The 19,670-nt window shown below is 37.1% G+C and overlaps 1 pseudogene; it reads right to left on the bottom strand.

The window, feature by feature from the left end:
* Nucleotides 1–422: 422 nt before the first annotated feature.
* Nucleotides 423–1,888, bottom strand: LOC110571493 (annotated as a pseudogene).
* Nucleotides 1,889–19,670: the final 17,782 nt, after the last annotated feature.

Below are 19,670 nucleotides of genomic sequence, written 5' to 3'. Positions count from 1 at the left end.
AAGGATAGGAAAAATATCAAATATATGAATATTAATGAAGTTAATGTTTGTATGTTTTCAAATGAATGCTGCTGCATTTTTAGATTCCATTACATATATTTAGAAGTATTATAAAACACTTTAATTTATATAGTTTTTGATATTTAAAATATGTTGAAAACTAGTTCTTTTCAGCTCTTTAATTTTATGGTGAAACTTTTTATTTATTTATTTTTCTCATTAAACTTTTGTTTTCATGGGTCTCAAAATTCTGTGACATATTTTTGGTCAAGTTGTTTCCATTAAAAACTACTGATTTTAAAAACTAATAACTTAAAACTGCCACACACACAAAAAAACAAATGGTCCACAAAATATTCTCCTTTCCTTCTGAAGGTTTTATGATGCACTATTATCATTAACCAGTCTTTTATTACTAAACTTAACTGGCCAATTGACACAAACAGTTCTGAGACCGTTCTTCAACCACTGGTTAAGACTGGGGTGGCAGGTATTGGGGATAATATTCTTTTAGCCTTCTGAGATTTCTGGGCAGTCTTGGTGTCCTTGCCAACTCCAGCTGCCTTTTTGTCCACTGCTTTGATGACACCCATAGCAACCATCTGTCTCATGTCATGAACAGCAAAAAGGCCCAGAGGAGGATAGCCAGAGAAGCTTTCAACACACATGGGCTTGCCAGGAGCCATATCAACAATGGCAGCATCACCAGATTTCAAGGACTTGTGACCATCTTCCAGGTTTTTTCCAGAATGACAAACTATCTTCTCCTTCAGCTCAGCAAATTTGCAGCAATGTGAGCTGTGTGACAATCCAGCCAAGGTGCATATCCAGCACTGATTTGGCCTGGTTGGTTCAGGATAATCACCTGAGCTGTGAAGCCAGCTGCTTCCACTGGTGGGTCATTTTTGCTGTTACCAGCCACATTGCCATTGACCAACATCTTTGACAGATACGTTCGTGACATTGAAGCCTACATTGTCCTCAGGAAGAGTCTCACTTCATGGTGCATTTCAACAGACTTTACTTCAGTCGTAACACTGACTGGAGCAAAGGTGACCACCATGCCAGGTTTAAGAAGACCAGGCTCCACTCGGGCAACAGGGACAGCACCAATACCACCAATTTTGTAGACATCCTAGAGAGGCAAACACAAGTGCTTGTCAGTTGGATAAGTTGGTGGCAGAAATGCAATCCAGAGCTTCGGGCAGTGTGGTTCCACTGGTATTCCCATCTTTACAGGTGACTTTCCATCCCTTGAACCGAGGCATGTTAGCACATGGCTCTAGCATGTTGTCACTATTACAACCAGAAGGTGGCACAAATGCTAGTGTGTCAGGGTTGTAGCCAATTTCCTTAGTGCAGATGCTGACTTCCTTAATGATTTCCTCATCTCTCTTCTGGCTGTAGGTGGCTCAGTGGAATCCATTTTGTTAAGACCAACAATTAGTTGTTTTACACCCAGTGTGTAAAACACAAGGGCATGCTCATGGGTCTGCCCATTCTTGGAGATATCTGCTTCAAATTCACCAACACCAGCAGCAACAATCAGGACAGCACAGTCAGCCTGAGATGTGCCTGCAATCATGTTTTTGGTAAAGTCTCTGTGTCCTGGGGCATCAGTGATGTTCACATAATACTTGCTGGTCTCAAATTTCCACAGAGAGATATCAATGGTGATACCATGTTCACATTCAACTTTTAGTTTATCCAAGACCCAGACATACTAGAAGGAGCCCTTTCCCATCTCAGTAGGCTCCTTCTCAAATTTTTCGATAGTTCTTTTGTTGATCCCACCACAGTTGTAGATCAGATGACCAGTAGTGTTAGATTTGCCTGAATCTACATGTCCAGTGATGATGATATTGATATGAGTCTTTTCCTTTCCCATTTTGGTCTAGGTTTAGCAGTGGTTTTCATGGCACCTGTGTTCTGGAGGCAAACCCGTTGTGAAAACTAATGACATTTTTTAGATATCAACTTACATATGCACAAGGAAGTGCAGAGATTTTTATTATTACTTTTGGTCTTCAAATGCAAGTGTTAGAAAGCCAATGATATATTTGACTCCTCAATAGTAGACTGTTTGCATAATTTTATGTTATTCTTTCTTTGTTATTTTTTATTGAGTGATATTTACATACCATATAAATCCAGAGGTCATTTTTTTTTTTTTCTTAAAGATTTTATTTATTTATTTGACAGAGAGAGACAGCGAGGCAGGGAACACAAGCAACAGGCAGACGGAGAGGGAGAAGCAGGCTTCCCCCTGAGCAGGGAGCCTGGTGCAGAGCTCAATCCCAGGATCCTGGGATCATGAACTGAGCTGAAGGGAGACACTTAATGACTGAGCCACCCAGGTGCCCCTAGAGGTCATGTTTTTAAGGAAATGGAGTTCATTAACAAGAGGGTTAACATTAATACAGACTGACCTGTGTTTTAAATTGATAGACTTTACTTTTAGAAAAAAATTTAGATTTACAGACAAATTCAGTGGAGAGTACAGTGTTCCCATTTACTCCTCTCTTGGTTTTCCCTATTATTAACATCTTCCATTAATGTGGTACATTTGTTATAATTGATGAACTAGTATAATATTATATATAATTATTAACAAGAATCTATAGCTTACATTAGGTTTTATCTTAGGGTTGTACATTTACAGGTTTTGAAAAATGTGTAAGGGTATGTACTATAGGGGAAGAGAGGAAAAAATAAAACAAGATGAAATCAGAGAGGGAGACAAACATAAGACACTCCTAATTATAGGAAACAAACTAAGAGGAAGCTGGAGGGGGGTGGGGAGATGGGGTAACTGGGTGATGGACATTAAGGAGGACACGTGATGTAATGAGCACTGGGTATTATATAAGACTGATGAATCACTGACCTCTACCTCTGAAACCAATAATACATTATATGTTAATTAATTGAATTTAAATAAAAATAAATAAATAAATTTATTTTGGAAATAAAAAAAGGATATGCATCTATTATTATAGTATCATATAGAATAATTTCATTACCCTAAAAATCCTCTTTGTTCTGCTTACTCATTCCTCTCCCTCAACTCTCAACTGCAAGCAATCACTGATCATTTTACTTTCTCCATAGATTTGCCTTTTCCAGAACGTCATATATTTGGAATAATACAGTATGTAGCCTTTTCAGATTGGCTTCCTTCACTCACCAATATGCATTCAAGTTTCCTGCTTGTATTTTTTTGCATCTTGATAACTCATTTCTGTTTATTGATGAATAATATTCCTTGTGTCACAGTTTGTTTACCCATTCATGTATAGAAGGAAATTTTGGTTGCTTATGAGCTTTGGCAGTTATGAATCAAGCTGTTATAACATTTGCATGCAGGTTTTTATGTAAAATTAAGTTTTCAACTCATTTGGGCAAATACTAAGCAAAATTGCTGGCAAATTACCCATTTTTATGTGAGTAACTCAATGACATTTAGTACATTCTCAGTGTTGTACAGCCATCACATCTATCTAGCTCTAAAATATTTTCATCACCCCAAAATAAAACCCTGCACCCAGAAGCCACTCCCCAGTCTCTCCTTCCATGAGCTCCTGGAAACCACCAGTCCACTTTCTATCTCTTTGAATTTACCTATTCTGTTTATTTCATATACAGAATTCTATAATATGTCGCTTTTATGTCTGGTTCTTTCACTATGCAGGATGTTTTCAAGGTTCATCTGTATATCATTGTGATATTTCTTTTCATGGTTGAAGAATATTCCATTTTATGTGTATAGTGCAATATGTACCCATTCACCCATTTTTGGACATTGGGTTTTTTCTACCTCTTGAGTATTGTGGATAGTGCTGCTATTATGAGTATGTTTGAGTATCTGTCTCCTTTTGGGTACACACATAGGAATATAGTTGAGTGGTCCTATGATAATTCTATATTTAAATTTTTGGGGAACCACCAGACTGCTTTCCACAGAGATACACCATTTATGTTCTCACTAGCACTATACCAGGGTTTCAATTTGTCCACATTCTTTCCAACGCTGTTATTTTCCATTTTCAAAATATTGTTATAACTATCCTAGTAGGTGTCAAGTGGTATCTCAGGATTTTGACTTGCATTTCCCTAATGACTAATGACATTGTGTATCTTTCACGTGCTTTGGGGACATTCATATATCTTCTTAGACAAATATCTATTCAAGTCTTTTGCCCTTTTAAGGAGGTTGTTTGTCTTTTATTATTGAGTTTTAGGAGTTCCTTATATATTCTGAATATTAAACCTTTGCTGGTTAATTTTATGTGTCAACCTGACTGGGGTAGGGGATGCTCAGATAGCTGCCAAAATATTATTTCTGGGTGTGGACTAGCATTTGATTCAGTAGACTGAGTAAAGAGAATCACTCTCACCAAAATAGGTCAGCATCAAACAAAAAGAGAAATGAAGGATGAATTTTCTCACTTTTCCTGAGCTGGGATGCCCATCTTTTATCTTAGACATCAAAGTTCCAGGTTTTTGGATTTTCGGACTCTGGGACTTACACCATCAGCCTCCCCGCTTCTCAGACCTTCAGGCTCTGACTGAATTATACTGTGGGCATCCCTTGTTCTCCAGCTTGCAGATGACAGACTGTGGGATTTCTCCACTTCCATTAACAGTGTACGGTAATTCCAATACTAAATGCCCATTTATATTATCTATCATCTATCTATGTATCTATGTATCTATCATCTATGTATCTATCAACTATCATCATCTCTATCTATCTATCATCTATCTGTCTATCATCTATCTATCATCTATGTATTCTCTCTCTTCTATTGGTTCTGTTTCTCTGGAGAACTGTGACTAATACAAAACCCTCATCAGATATGTGATGTGCAATATTCTTTCCCATTCTGTAGATTGTCTTTTGTCTTTCTTGATAATGCCCTTTGATGCACAAAAGTTTTTTTTAATTTTAATGAAGTCTAATTTTTTTTTTTCTTTTGTTGATTGTGCTTTTGGTGTTATATCTAAAAATCCATTGCCAAATACAAGGTCATGAATATTTCTACCTATGCTTTCTTCTAAGAGTTTTATGTGTTTATTATATTTAAGTTGATCCACCTTGAGTTTTTTTTTTTGTAGGAGTAAAATAGGGTTCCAGCTTCTTCTTCTTCTTCTTTTGTACGTTGATATCAGTTGTCTTACCACCATTTATTGAAGGGACTATATTTTTCCCCATTGAATGGTTACAACACCCTTGTTGAAATCCATTAGCTATAAATGTATGTGCTTATTTATGGACTCAGTTCTATTTCTTTGGTCTATATGTCTATCCTTATGCCAGTACCACACAGATTTTATTACTGTACCTTTTTTGTTGTTGTTGTTGTTGTTTAAGATTTTATTTATTTGAGAGAGAGAGGAGAGAGAGCACATGAGGAGGGGAGGGGCAGAAGGAGAGGGAGAAGCAGGCTCCCTGATGAGCAGGGAGCCAAGGCAGGGCTTGATCCCAAGACTCTGGGATCATGACCTGAGCTGAAGGCAGATGCCTAACTTACTGAGCCACCCAGGTGCCCTATTACTGTACCTTTGTAGTAAGTTTTGAAATTTGAAAGTATGAATCATCTTTCTTCTCTTTCAATATTGTTTTGATTACTCAGAGCCCCTTTAAATTTCCTATGAATTTGAGAATCGGCTTTTCCACTTTTGTCAAAAATAAGGGGGGGCATTGGAATGTTGATAGAAATGGTACCTCTCTATAGAATTCTTTGGGTAGTATTGCCATCTTAAAAATAATAAGTCTTCCAATCCATGAATGTATGATATCTTTCCATTTATTTAGGTCCTTCTTTAATTTCTCTCACCAAGGTTTTGCAGTTTTTCAATCTCTCACTCATTTTTATATCTTCCTTTTTCAATTCCTTGAACTTCTTTGTATTTCCCGCTGTCTTCTGTAGTTTTATACCAATAATCCAGTTTTTATGCCTATCATTCAGCTGAGTCACAAACTTGTCCCCCCAGCTTTTGTTCTTATTTAAGCAAATAATGTTTTGTTTAGTATCATATGACAACAAGAAAAATATGATTATATTTTTAATATGTAGCCCTCCCAATTTAAGAAAAATTCAGAGAAAAATGGAAAGGGCAATTGCCCATAATTCTAAGCGCAAAAATACTTGAAATATAGCAAGTGTTCAGTAACTATTTTTGAAAAGATAAATGAATGGGTGATTTCATGAGTTTTCAAATCATAATACAATGTTTTTACAGTTAAATTTCTTTTTAGCCTTTCTCCATAGAATTACTTAAGTACTTCTAATTATGGCTGGGGATATATTTTATTACAGTTTTGTTTCATTTAGAAACATATTTCTTCATGTGTCTACATGATATTCATTATTAGACTTTTGAAGTGCAGCATCATATCATGATATTTTAAGACTCATTCATTCAGGGTTACAGAAATTTAGGGTGTTAGGATTACGCAGAGCAAGATAGAGACATATTTAACTAAAATAATCTAACATATCACTATATTTCATTTATAATTTTAAGACAATATCCTATCTCAGGATTTTCTTGTAGGAAATTTCAATAAAGATTTTATAAAATCCAATCTCCTCCCAGGAAACATTCTCTCCCATCACTATGTTAAGGCAAGTAATGATAATTACAACTAGAAAGATTTTTTTTTTTTTTGATCCAAAGTCACCCAGGGATTTGTCTTGGTTTTGAAAATTCTGAGTTACAAATCATCACATATTAGCAGAACTGGTTCCTGTCAAAGGGATGCAGGAAATCTTGTTAATATTCTAAATCAACTAGTTGACATAAATAGAAAAAAATTAATAAAAAAGCCATTATAAAAGTATCTGGCTGATCTGAGGAATTTGTCAATGAGGAAATAAGCCACATGATGAAGTAAGAAGACTGAAATATTTTTCTGATCCTTTGCATTATTTTTCTATCTGCTTTCAGAGATACTGTTCATTATAAACCATAATGTTATAAAATTTATATTAATCTATATATTAATCAGGTCATGATCCATCCTGGGATGGAGCCCGCATTGGGCTCCCTGCTCGGCGGAGCCTGCTTTTCCCTCTCCCACTCCCCCTGCTTGTATTCCCTCTCTCGCTGTATCTCTCTCTGTCAAATAAATAAATAAAATCTTAAAAAAAAAATAAAGGCAGTATTAAATTGCTTTTTCTTTTCTTGGTCATAATCGTTATTAATTCTCAAATGAGAAGGATATGATTCTTTATATATATCTTGCATAGTCTAGTTTTCACTAGTTTTTACAAATGTTTACATTTTTAATTTTTAGACACTAATTTTGTTGGAAATTTTTCAAACTATAACTTTTGTTTTCTAACTATGAAGAGAAGCTAAATTGAGATAAATTTTAGCAATTTTAGTGTCTAGTGTTATGTGTGCATACATATGTGTGTTCAAACTCTTCCAAATTATTCTACATGGATATCAAGCTTAACTCATCAGAAATGACTATGGTAGTGTTTTTTGTGTTTTGATTAAATCACTAGGTGCATGCGGAATTTGTGGGAAAAAAATGTAAGGTTGAGAGATGAAATTATGTGTGATACAGCTATCACCCCATCTACCCAGTTCACTATCCTCCCAGGCCCAAGAATTTGCAATCATTTGTCTGATTTCTACAAATGGTAACAAAATCTACTATTTTGCAAAGTGAAAACCTGATAATTATCCCCAGGAATCCAGAGACAAGTGGGGCAAGTCCCAACATCTCTGCTCCCTGCCTTTTGGTGCTATGTATTGCTGACATGTCTTCATTTAGAAGTTAAACAATTATTATGAATAACCTGAATACATATTCAACTTTCCTTTAAACAAAGTTGTATTAAGTGGAGAAATTACTTTTTTATAAGTGGTACTGAGTGCTTTCTTCTCTTAAATTCAAGCAAAATATTTTTCTTATACCTATAATACCTATAATACTGACCACTTAAAAAACTATCCTGTATTCATACATCAGGAGGCATCTCCTACTTAACACATTTATAAATTTTGATCTATAAATTCTACCTTTAGAAACACATCCTTGAAAATATAACTAGACAAGTGCACAAAGATACATATGATTTTCTTTGATACATTGTTCATATTAGTAAAAAATTAAGAACCATATAAATGTATAATAATAATAGGTCAAGTGATTTTAGGAAAGAAATTTGTGGAGATTAAAAATGACCATCTTTGTTTAGCATGGATTTCTGTTCCTAATATTTGTTATGTAAATAAAGAAGTTTATAAACAATGTGTAGAAATAAACCATTTTTGTAATATATTACACCTATATAATATACATATTTTTATAAAGGTATAAAGTACACATTTATTTTTTCTTGTTTTGGGGTTATAATAATTCAAACTACTGTATTTTCCTTCAGGCTGTACTAATTTTCCACTTATCTATAATAAATATGCAGTATATATTAAAAAGAATATTATTTACCATTTTTCCCTTTAGAATCCTATGAATAGGCCAATGTTCTTCCATTTTGGAATATAATGGAGTTGTCACAATTAGACTCATTTAAGAAGCCAAAAGACATGTTAATAGGACATCAAGGTTAAGGATAAAAATAAAATACAAAAACATAAAAGGAATTTTATGCAAAGCTAAGTTAATGGCACAGTTTTAGCTTAGAGTATCAGTAGCACCAGTTCCACTCTGAATAATGTCTTATGATATAAATGGACACAGGTCACCAAAAACCTGTAGGGAGTAATAAAAAAATGCATTTCTGAGGAGTTTCTAATAGGCATATGATTTTTCATTCAAATCCTCTGCATATAATTAGCCATAGGGAGAGAAACTAGCCTACAAATAATTGTACTTGTAATGGGTTTTTTGAGTAATAACATTGCTACCTGTTCCCTAAAATGAAGGGGCTTCTCTCCAATCATATGTGCAAGTACCTCATGATAAAGTCCATTATTTTTAGCAAGGGCAAAAGATTTTGGTATCAAAATGGTGAATGCGTAAAGGGCAAACACTAATAATGTACTCACTCTGGTGATCTTTTGCTGCTGCATTACAAACTATCCAAACTTAGAGCCTTAGCGATAACCATTTACCAAATATTATGATTGCATGGTTCAGGAATTTGCCAGAAACCAGTTGTCAAATTCCCCTACTCCACATGGCATTGAAAGTGGTTATTTTGTTTTATCTACATTGTGGATCAGCTGACCATGCTTTACTTGCATACCTGGCACCTTAGTGGAGTTGGCCAATTAATGGCACTCAACTAGAACCAGAGACCAAAGCTCCAGCTTGTTGAAATCAGGGCAGTTGGAATTCTTATCCTACGGGTTCACAAAGGCAAGATGGACTGTTCCAGAGAACAAAGAAGGAGTTGCATATACTTTTGGTCAGTTTTGAAAGTCACTTACCATCACTTCCGTAATTTTTTGGTTGAAGTAATTATAAGCCTTCCCAAATTGAAGAGGAGGGGAGCAGTGTCAAAGAATTTGTAGCCATGTCTAAAAATTGTTAAAAATTGGCGTAAGAGCCTAAGAAAGAAAGATGGGAAAAACAATAGAAGAAATATGAATGAATAAATGAAGAATTTATCATTGATTGAATGCCAAAATTGAAAATAGGATAAATTACTTGTTATGAAAATATGTATATCTTTATCATGTAGAAAATATAGGTATGGAAACAACAAACTACAGAGAAGCAAAATATCGTCTTGTTTAAAATGTCAGAGATGCTTCTTAAGTTTTTAATATTTTTATTAAGTTCAATAGCCACAATTTATAGATCATGGGCTCTATACCAGGCACTGTATTAAATGCTCTGAATTTATTATCACATTTAATTCATGAAACAATGCAATAGGGATACTAGATTTTATCTCTGTGTCATAGTTTAGGAAACTGACATATGAAAAGTTTAGGTAACACATCAAAGACCACATAACTTGTTAACAGAAACAACCATACTATATAACCCCAGGTCATCAGACTCCAAAACACATTGTTTTAACTACCACATTTTACCACCTTTAATTGTTTTGAAGGATGACTTTTAAGTTAAGATATCTTCAAGATTTTTTTTTCTAATATGATTACTGAAGTATCAGAAAACTAGCTTTAATAATACATGTCCCTGGAATTTTGTGGGACAAAGCTATTTTGAAACTTAATTCAATGACCAAAAGTGAGCTCAGAATTGTAGGTAGAAATCTACATTATTTCCCATGCTCATTTATGCTAATGTTTACCAAGATTTTAGGTAAAGAAATTATCATTTTGGAAATTTTAAGTCATAGATACTTTGAGATGGAAAGGAATGCAGAGGTAGTCCAAATCAAATAACCTAATTTTATAGTCAGTTTAGTTGCAAAGTCATGAAAAAGCATTAAAATGATACCTTCTATAGACTAATTCAGAGTACTGAAGTTTTCATTAAAAATTGTAACTTTTCCCAACTTTACCTATCAACTTAAATTTCCTAAAATATTTGTAACTTTGAAAGTAGCTTTTAGTATTTGTCCTCAAAAGAAATTTAAAAAGTTCATGAACAGGGCGCCTGGGCGGCTCAGTTGGTTAAGCGACTGCCTTCGGCTCAGGTCATGATCCTGGAGTCCCGGGATCGAGTCCCGCATCGGGCTCCCTGCTCGGCAGGGAGTCTGCTTCTCCCTCTGACCCTCCCCCCTCTCATGCTCTCTCTATCTCATTCTCTCTCTCAAATAAATAAATAAAATCTTTAAAAAAAAAAAAGTTCATGAACACCTACCAAAAATGTTCCTAAAGGAGTGTATTTTCCAAGGACTCTGATGATATATTGATCCAATTTTCTTAATATACCCTGAAAACCTTTTGGTTAAAAAAAAAAAAAAGCCAAATAAATAAAGTACCAATCATGAATTACACACTAAGATATGAGGCACATTCAGAATTAATTTGCAACAGGCATGACAAATCTAGGTGATTTTCCTTAAGAAAAGACAATGTAAGTTGGCTTGAAAGGCAAAATTACAGTCTGTCATCTGAAGTTGTTGAAAACTAAAATCATTTAAGCAGGACAGAGAGATTTTCCATAATAAACACAGCATGACAATGCTTTGTTTTTATAGCTCAATAGAATCCCAAATCTATCAGGGAATGAAACAGAAATTGAAAACTGGTTTAGAGTTTCCATTTTGCAATATTATTTCTGTAAATAATTTATAGCTCCAATATTTACATATTTTCACTTATTTATGTTATATCCTGGTGGTAGAAGATATATAGTCTCTAAATTTCTCCTTACACCATTTTATGCTCTTCCTGGACTCGCATTTAGTAGTTTCTCCTAAAGTAGAGATTTTAGCCTAACCACACAGGGCCAACAAATTTCACGTTCAATAAATTTATTGGGTATTCTGAAATTGTTGTTCAATTTGAATCATCAGCTTAGTATGACCTTATAACTACTGGCCTGTGGGAGACTTGCTTCCTTTAAAGGATCATCTAAAAAATCACTTCCTCCCTGAAGCCTTCCTTCATACATCCTCCTATACTAAAATTATTTCTTTCTTCATATATTAACACTGTCACTTAGCAGATCCCTTTGAACTCATTCAGGGAGAGGCAGAGTCACTTTTATCTTTATCCAGCAAGGTCCTTAGCACTCTGTATTGCTCCCATCACAGATTCTCAATAAGTACATATAGTAGCAGATAAAAAGAAAGAAAGGAACAGAAAAGAAGGAAGAAAAAGAAAGTATAAACACAAAATAAAGGCTGAAAAATAGGCTCTAAAATTCTGATGTAAGGGGTTGGTTAAAACTAATATCAGACATAATTCATGTCATGTGCAAGACTGAACAATTATGTTCTTAGATTGTGAGTACCAGGAGGATAGCACTACATCTGTCTTGCTTAGTATGTTTCCCCAAATTCCTAGAAGATAACAGATTAAGGATATTGAGAAATCTTAAAATATTCAGTTGGCAAGCTGGAGACCCAAGAGTGTCAATGGTTTAGTTCTGGTCTAAAAGCCAGTAGGATCTAGAACCAAGGAGTCCCAAAGCTTTAGTTTGAGTTTGACAACAAACAAACAAACAAACAAACAAACAAACAAAACCCCCCAAAAACCCCACAATGTCTCAGCTCAAACAGTCAGGCAAGGGAAGCTTCCTCTTCTTCTCAGGAGGGTCAGGGTTTTTGTTCTATCCAAGCCTTCAACTGATTGGATGAAAACCATCCAAACTAAGGATGCCCATCTGCTTTACTCAGTCTACCAATTCAAATATTAATCTCTTCTGAAAATTTCCTCACAGAAATACTCAGAATGGTATTTTACAAAATATCTGGGCACTCCATCACTCATTCAAGTTGACTCATACAGTTGATAATCACAAGTCCAACCCTGGTTAACTTGCCACCCATATGATCTCCTTAAACCACACTTAATCTCCAAATAAGTGCAATAATAAGGTCACAATTCCACCCATCATGATACAACTACCCTGCATACAGCTGGAAATGTACTAAAACTCTTCCCCAGAAGATGAAGTAAAGTTCTTGGATTATATTTACTCTTCTCTTTGATATCTTATAACTTTTTTTTTTTAAGATTTTATTTATTTATTTGACAGAGAGACACAGTGAGAGAAGGAACACAAGCAGGGGCAGACAGAGAGGGAGAAGCAGGCTTCCCGCTGAGCAGGGAGCCCAATGCGGGGCTCGATCCCATGACCCTGGGATCATGACCTGAGCCGAAGGAAGGCAGATGCTTAACGACTGAGCCACCCAGGCGCCCCAATATCTTATAACTTAAATATTATAAAGTCAACGTATTTTATGTTACAGGATCAGGGAACAAAAGAAAAGAGAAAAAAGATACTGACATTGCATACATACATACATACGAACACACACACAAACATATTCGTAACAAAATAATGAGGAAATACTCATGACAATTACAGTCCTCCTTTTTGTAACTAGGCACATAGCCATAGTTGGTATTTATAGTTTTCTTCTTCTTCTTCTTCTTTTTTTTTTTTTTTTTGAGATTTTATCTTTTATTTGAGAGAGAGAGAGCACACAAGCAGGGGGGAGGGACAGAGAGAGAGGGAGAAGTAGGCTCCCTGCTTAGCAGAGGACCCTGAGATCATGACTTGAGTGGAAGGCAGACACTTAACCGACTGAGCCACTCAGGCACCCTATAGTTTCCTCCTCCTTCTTTTTTTTTTTTTTTTTAAGATTTTATTTATTTTTGACAGAGAGAGAGAGTGTACAAGCAGGGGAAGCAGCAGGCAGAGGGAGGGGGAGAAGCAGGCTCCTCGCTGAGCAGGGAGCCCGATGTGGGGCTAGACCCCAGGACCCAGGGATCATGACCCGAGCCAAAGGCAGACGCTTAACGACTGAGCCACCCAGGCGCCCCTAGTTTCCTTCTTCTAATACTCATTTGGTATTCCCTTTGGCTTCAGCAAGCACCTCAACTGGTTGTAGTTCTATACCTGGTGGTATGTCTCAAAACTTAAATTTTGAAGAGTCTGGGCCATTAGTAGTCCTGCCTGGATTGGGCTGTAGTTTTGCATTGGCCTTAATTATGGGGCATGGAAATCCTAAGAGACAGTCTAAGGAATCTTGTATTCCAGTCATGCTTTTTCTTACCTCCATTGTGGAGAAGTAGTCCAATTTCCCTTGGTAATCAGGATCAATCATCCCAAGTACATTAACTCCCTTTTTGTCTATTGATTCAAAGGTGTGAGGAAACCAAAGTGATCAGATGAGAATTTTAACTTCAAGCTCAATGAAATCATTATATCTCCTGGTGAAAGCATTGCATGTGGGGAAGATAAATCTGTATCCAAGTACATGTCTATTCCAGCAGGGATAAAATGCTGACTCTTCCATGATGGAAGCTGTCAAGTAATCAACCTGCCACTAAGTAGGTTGTTGAGCATCCCAGAGGAATGATGCCATGCTGGGGATGTAACATTGGTCTCTGCTACTGGAAGACTGGGCATTCATCAGTGGACATAGCCAGGTCTGCCTTGGAGAATGAAAGTCTGTTGCTGAGCTCATTAATAACCTCTATTCTTACCATCATGGCCACTTTGTTCATGGGCCTATTGATGACAGGAGTGACTGGGGAAAGAGGCTGAAAGGTGTCCACTGAATGAGTCATCTATTCTACTTGATTATTAAAATTCTCTTCTGCTGGGGTCACCCTTTAGTGAGCATTTATTTTTATTTTTTTAAAGATTTTATTTATTTATTTGACAGAGAGAGACACAGTGAGAGAGGGAACACAAGCAGGGGGAGTGGGAGAGGGAGAAGCAAGCTTCCCGCTGAGCAGGGAGCCCGATGCGGGGCTCGATCCCAGGACCCTGGGATCATGACCTGAGCCAAAGGCAGATGCTTAATGACTGAGCTACCCAGGCACCCCTTTAGTGAGCATTTAAATGGGACACAGTATCTTGACATTTTTCTACCTATTCAGAGAGGTCCATTCACATACTTCTTCCCAATTTTCCTTGTGACTAATTTTTTAATCATCTTCCTTCCAAGTCCCTGACCAACCAGCCAAAACATTGTCCTCAGCCCATGAATTAATAAATGATCATACATTTGGCCATTTCTACTTCCAAACAAAGTGAACAACCATGTGCACCACTTTAAATTCTGCTCACTGGGAGTATTTTCTTTCACCACTGTCCTCCAGGGATATCCCAGGAAGGGACTACAGTGCTGCAGCTGTCCACTTTAGGATGATACCTGCATATCAGACAGAACAATCTATAAAAACAGTCCTGAGTCTTCTCTTCTTCTGTCAAACGATCATAGGGAACACCCTAAGAAACAATAGGTAGATGCTGGTTGGGAGAAAGAAGGCAGTGTAGCAGAAGTGAGAACCATGAACATTTCAATAGGTCTTAAGTGACAAATCCTCTCTCACATTCTAATCTCTCTAAGCCTCTGACTCCCTTATACTACATTAAACCAATACATGACTGGCATTTCCAACTCACTCTTTAGGGGCCACATTTGGGGCCATGCAACCATGCCAAACAACCAAACTGTTAAGCCCTTTCCAATTCCTGAAGCTACAACATTAAATGCAGAATCTCTGCTTCATAAGTCCATATTAATAAATTCAGCCTGATCTAACTTTATATTTCTTTTACCAATATGGTTCTTTTTTATTTATTTAGAAGTAAACTTTGCTCTATTCAGTCATTGCTCTTCATTTTACCCAACCCTAGTTCTAAGAGATCAAGGGCACTTAGTAGATATTCACTGATAGAGAATCTAATGAATAAATGTTTTTATGAATGTTTTTAGAGTTTTAAACACTAATTGCAATCAAGAGTTGAGTTATTGTTTCTATTACTAGAATCAGAGTAAGTAGGTAAGGTTACAAAACATATGGATGTGACTAAGAGTTATTAATTCAAACAAGGTAGATGTTTGAGAAGCAGTTTGTTTCAGGATTTCTTTTCCTTTAGTGCCTGTGGTTCTTAGTCATGCCACTTCAAAGAGTGAAGAGGTAGACCAGAGGAAGAGTGGTGGGCAGCAAGAGTACAAAGCTCCCAAAGAGGGTTACCAGCAAAATTTCTAAGTCTAGCGGTTTTTATGGGCTTGTTGGTGGACTGTTTTAATCTGATTAACCCTCCATGCGCCTGTCACCCACTCAGGCTTTTGTCCACACACTCATCTACCTATCAGGTAGTTAGTTGTTCACTTGGGAAAGGGTGGAGGGCTCCTTCCAGGCTGGTGTAGAATAGCAGCATGGGGTCTTTTTCCTTTTAAGGGTGGTTTCCTCTTAGGACAGGGGTCCCCTTGCCTCTGTCTGCCTTTCTTTCAACTATCCTTCATTACTTACACTGGTGGCTGGTTTCTCGGTTGCCTAGAGAGAAGTGCTGGTTTAAGATTTGGATTAAGTGACAGCAAGTTAGAGAAAGGCCAAAATTTAACAACTGGCTTTGTGGTCTTAAGATAGAAGTTAAGAACAAGAGCTAGGCCAAACCTGTGATTAACTCCTAGACTAGAGAAATCAATGGCAGATGAGATGCAACAAGAAAATAATGTAGAAAATAATCTAGAGCAGCTCATCTCTGTAACTTTGGAAGCCAACTCTTCTAGCTTATAAGAGGGTTGTTCTGGAGGAAGAAGGAAACAGAAGGTCACATATTTCTGATTTTTAAATGGTTTTATTTTTAAAATTTATCTAGCTTTTACTGAGTAATCATACATTGAATAGAGCGGAAAGATACTAATGTATACCTCATTCTGATACCAAAAGCTGATTCGTTTTTTTTTTTTTTTCATTTTAGGTCTTTTAAATGCAGAGCAAACAATTAGGCAGAGGAAAGATGTAATGTTTTTACTTTATTCACATAATGTTCCTAATTTGTCATTGAACTGGCCATCCAAAAAATGTTGGAAGGAAAAACTCAAATGCATCTTGCATTCTAGAATTTGGCTTTAAATTTTCCGGAGCAAGAGCAAAGCAAAACATCTGTGTAGGGTGTGCATGAGTGGGTGTGCATGCTCATGTGCGTATATATAGGTGGAAATCCGGAACTCTACCGAAGTACCCTTGCATTTTAAAAGCTTATTTTCAGAATAGTGAAAAGAGGCAGTTTTGCCCTTGATAAAGAGATAAAGTGGTGGGGCATCAGCAGCCCTTTTCTTAAGGCTCATTTCTCCTTGAGATAAAGTCTAGAAAATAAAATGGGGACAACCTTGGCTATGTGCTGATTTGCTACAGGTTGTAACTTTACTGATCTTTGGCTGCAGGCAATTACCTGAATAGGGGCAACAGGCACAAGGGTGACCTGGAAGAACAATGTTCATCCTGGGGCCCAGAGTCAGCAGACATACAGCTTCAACTTAGAGAGAGAAAAAAAAAAAAACCCACAAACAACAACAACAACAACAACAAACACAAGAGAGCCCAAAACTCTTTGGTGGAAAAGAACAATTTTTTTTTAAAACATATTTTGTCAACCTCAATATGAAAGAGGATTTCAGCTGTCTCCATTTTGACCTCAAACTTTCTAGCTGGGTTGTTCTTTCCAGCTTGTCTCTGGGTCTAGGCAGAAGACTGAGGGCAAAATATCCCCTGATGGAAACTGAAACTACCCCCTCAAGCACTAAGGACTACCCTGAGCCAGCAAGACTCTACCCAGGATTGACTCCCAAACAATGATTAGTTTGACCTTCACTGCCTACCTGCAGGTACCCAGTCACCCTTGCCCCACATTTTCCTTATATAAACCAGGAAGTATTTTAAGCACCAGGAGACAGTCATTGAGATGCTAGTCCACTGTCTTCTTGGTGTTGGCCTAACTGAAATAAAATTTTTTCTTGTTTCACCACCACGTATTTTGTTACTGGTAGTGGATTGTAAAATTCCTCGGTTCTTGGATTCTTGAAGGAAAGAATTCAATCAAGAAACTCAGTAGAGAGTTAAAGCAGCAAAGCTTTTATTTAGCAAAGCAAAAGTACACTCCAGAGACAGGAGTGAGCTGACCTGAGGATGAGTAGCAGCCCACTGAGTTCTGAATTGAGTTTTTTTGTGGGGGCCTATTTGGTCTCCTCCTTAAAAATCAGAAAGGGCAGTCATTACCACACTGCTCTCGCATCTGCCCTGGTTTTCTCCCCTCCAACCTGTTGCCCGTGTTCTTGTCCATCATCTTCCTGAGAGTGTCTAAGGGAAACCTGGCCGGGGGGGTGGGGGTGCAAAACCACAATGCAAATGATGTTATAATGATATTATAACAGACTTGGGGTTACTAACAGACAAAGCTTTCCTTAAATGTGCATGCTCCAAAGTTGGGAACATCTCTGTGGCCTGTATCTTCTGCTTATCAGACTATGCTAAAGCAGAAAAGGGGCTGGACTAAGGGAGACTGGGTAGTCCCTGGCATGGGACCATCTACCATCCTCCTTTCCCCCCACCTGCTCTTGTCTGTCTAAGTGCTTACTCTAGCAGTTTCTCTGCCTTTGGATTTTGTCAGAGGGGAGTGGCTGAACCCAGTCTGGCTGGGGCCCCCAGAGCCAGGTACTCTTAGACCCCCGCGCCCAGCTACAAACATTATTGAGTATTTTCAGTCAGAAAATTATCTGTTGTGGGGACTTTCCTGTGCATGGTAAAATGTTTAGAGCATCCCAGGCCTCTGCTTATTATATAGCAATAACAGCTCTTCTCTACCCCCCCAGTCTCGATAAGCATAAACTTCCATAGATTGTCAAAAGTATCCAGAAGCTCAAGATCATTCTCACCCTCAGCAGCTGCTTAAATGTTTTTAAGAGAAGAAACACAAAGTATTGAACTCAAGAGAATCATAAGGACAGTTTATATCCTCGAATAAATGAAATACATTTTTAATGTAAAATATGGTGGATTTGAAGAAAGAGATAGCAGTTTAGGTGGCCATGAAGTTAACATTAGTAATGTATTCATTCATGTATTCTATCAATATTTATTGGATGCTAACTAGATGCCAAGCACGTGCAAGGACCTGGAGAATTTATTCTGATGGGACAGATAATAAATCATGGGAGGATCATAAAGCCACATATGCATGGGGTTGAGGGAGCTAACCCATTTGAATAAGAAGCATCTTTCTAGTTATTCCTCTCTACAATATCTCTTAAAATATTTTCTCTTTGGCAAACCTTTTCTAGTAGCCCTTTATACTCTATTTTCCTCACACCACCCCTTTTATTACTTTCGTGGTCTAATATGGAGCTTAAAAACGGAATTAGTTTTGTTCCTTGGCGTTAGCAGCCTAGGGCCTCATGTGGTGGCAGCTTGAGCCTCTGGGAATGCGCGCTTTCTCTCTCTCTCAGCAGCAGCAGAGGATCAACTGGCTTTTAAACAGAATCATATTTGCAAGTGGCCAGCAGGTTGGAATGTGATAACAGCCAGCAGACACTTCACAAGGTTTTCTCAGCCAAATCTGGAAAGCTTCTGTCAGGCGCCATTGTGAAGTGAACAATCAAAATTGGTCTTGAGGGAGGGTCCTTTCTCACTGCCATGGGGCCTGTTGACTAGACTAGCTGAAAGAAGAGTGGAGAGCCATATGGATTAAAAGAGAAAGAAGAGTTTGATTTTGAGGACAGATTGCAAATTTTGCAGGCATTTCTCAAAAACAGATGCATTTTGACTATTCTGCCTCCATCTGTGTTTTACCTATTCTCTCTCTCTCTCAGTGTGCCAAAGAGATTTAATTTAAAGGCAACGACTGGGTAGCATCCTGACTCAGCTTTTTGTGGAATCCATTGTATCTTTTCTTTTCAGAACGTGGCTAGGGTGGGGAGATTGTGTCTGTGTTAAATGCTCCCAATCAATTTGCCACTTATGGAATGAATTCTAGTATTTTTAAATATGAAAATAATATTAAAATAATATCGACTGTTTTTTGTTTTGTTTCCCTGAATTTCAAATGTTAGTGAGTTCTTCTAGTTAGAACATCACAGTGTTAACTTGAATAAGATAAATAAATGTTAAGCATAGTAAATTGAAGATTTATAAGACAAATAAATTATTTGTGTAAACTGAAATAAGTCCTCCGTTGTTTGAAGCCAGACTATGTCACCAAAATGATTTGGCAAGGACTGTATGGTTTTAAGGACAGTGAGGCTAAACCAGGGATGTCAGAGTCAACAGGGACCTCTATTCAAAATAAAGAAATA

This window comes from Neomonachus schauinslandi, chromosome 9 (assembly GCF_002201575.2).
Source record: "Neomonachus schauinslandi chromosome 9, ASM220157v2, whole genome shotgun sequence".
NCBI classification, from domain to species: domain Eukaryota; kingdom Metazoa; phylum Chordata; class Mammalia; order Carnivora; family Phocidae; genus Neomonachus; species Neomonachus schauinslandi.
This window is presented reverse-complemented; position numbering and strand designations above follow the sequence as displayed.